Source organism: Pundamilia nyererei, unplaced genomic scaffold (genome assembly GCF_000239375.1).
Source record: "Pundamilia nyererei isolate P.nyererei 1_Seehausen unplaced genomic scaffold, PunNye1.0 scaffold00004, whole genome shotgun sequence".
Lineage (NCBI taxonomy): Eukaryota > Metazoa > Chordata > Actinopteri > Cichliformes > Cichlidae > Pundamilia > Pundamilia nyererei.
The window spans coordinates 4,907,498-4,908,759 of record NW_005187405.1 but is presented as its reverse complement, the minus strand read 5'-3'; positions in this window follow the sequence as shown (position 1 = coordinate 4,908,759).

Below are 1,262 nucleotides of genomic sequence, written 5' to 3'. Positions count from 1 at the left end.
GTTATGAGCATTTAGTGCAAAGGTGATTGGAATTAATAAGCAGACTTGATGATATTTGGATGTTGGGGGCTCAAATTTAAATGATTAATGTCCCTGTTGTCTGCAACCACCCACCAAACAAAGGGGGGTCGGGTGGATATGTAATGTTGGAAAGTCACTATTTTATTGCACTATGCTGGGCTTATGTAGCCTGAACTGTCAAGCTTGCTTTTTACTAATAAAAAGCAATGTTCTGTTATGCTGTTCCAACTTAGTCAAAGCAGCAAATGGACTATCTTTACAGGACTTAATCATGTACAGTTGTACACCAGGTCCTTTACCTGGCATGCTGGGTCCTTCAAGAGATCTGTTTTACTCAAATGGCACCGGGGGGAAAAAAAACAAGTCAGAAAAAAACAGCTTGTTGCTTGTCTCTCTCTCGCTCTCTTAAAAAAATACATGTGACATATAATGTAATTGCAAGGAGGTATTTCTGCAGTCTATTGATTACTAGATAGTGGAAAGGGGGTGGGATTAAATAAACTTATGCTTCTTCCTGCTCCTTTTTGAACATGAAAGTTATTTGTAGTTGTGGTTGCTCGTTTTCCTTTTGTTTTGCTTTGTCTCTGTTTAATTCTGTTGTTGTACTTTTTCAACATGTTCAAAATAAAGATTCAATTAATCAATAAAAAAATATTGACTCATTTTTGACAATTTCTATTTTGCCCCACCCTCCCAGTTTTCTCTTTACACTCTTCATTTTGTTCCTTTTAATAAAAATGAAAAAACAAACTAACACAATTTGTAAATACAGATAATCAGAAATAACCAGGGTGACTGTTGCTTAGGAGGCAAAGGTGGTCATTCGACAATTGAGAAGTTGGTAGTTCAGTCCCTGGCTGCTCCAGTCTGCATGCCAAATATTCCAGTATAAGTACCTTGCATCCATTGGAGTGCAATGTGATATGGCACTTAAGCTTAGAATAAAAACTGCTCGAATGGGCGGGTGTGAATGAGGCATATTGTATAAAGTGCTCAAGTAGCATTGAAATACACTAAACCAGTCCATTTACCATAACCACCACCTTAGGCCACTCATTGGATTTTTTTTTCTTTTTCTTGGAGTTGTTTGAGCCCATCCTTTCTTTCAGTTAGCTGTTTGTAATAGTTTGCCAAGCTCTGCAAACAAGCGTTTTAACGGCACATTAAAGAGGTTTGGGCATTTCTCGCTGCCCAGACCTCTACATTGGAGAGACCAAACAGCCACTTCACAAGCGCATGGC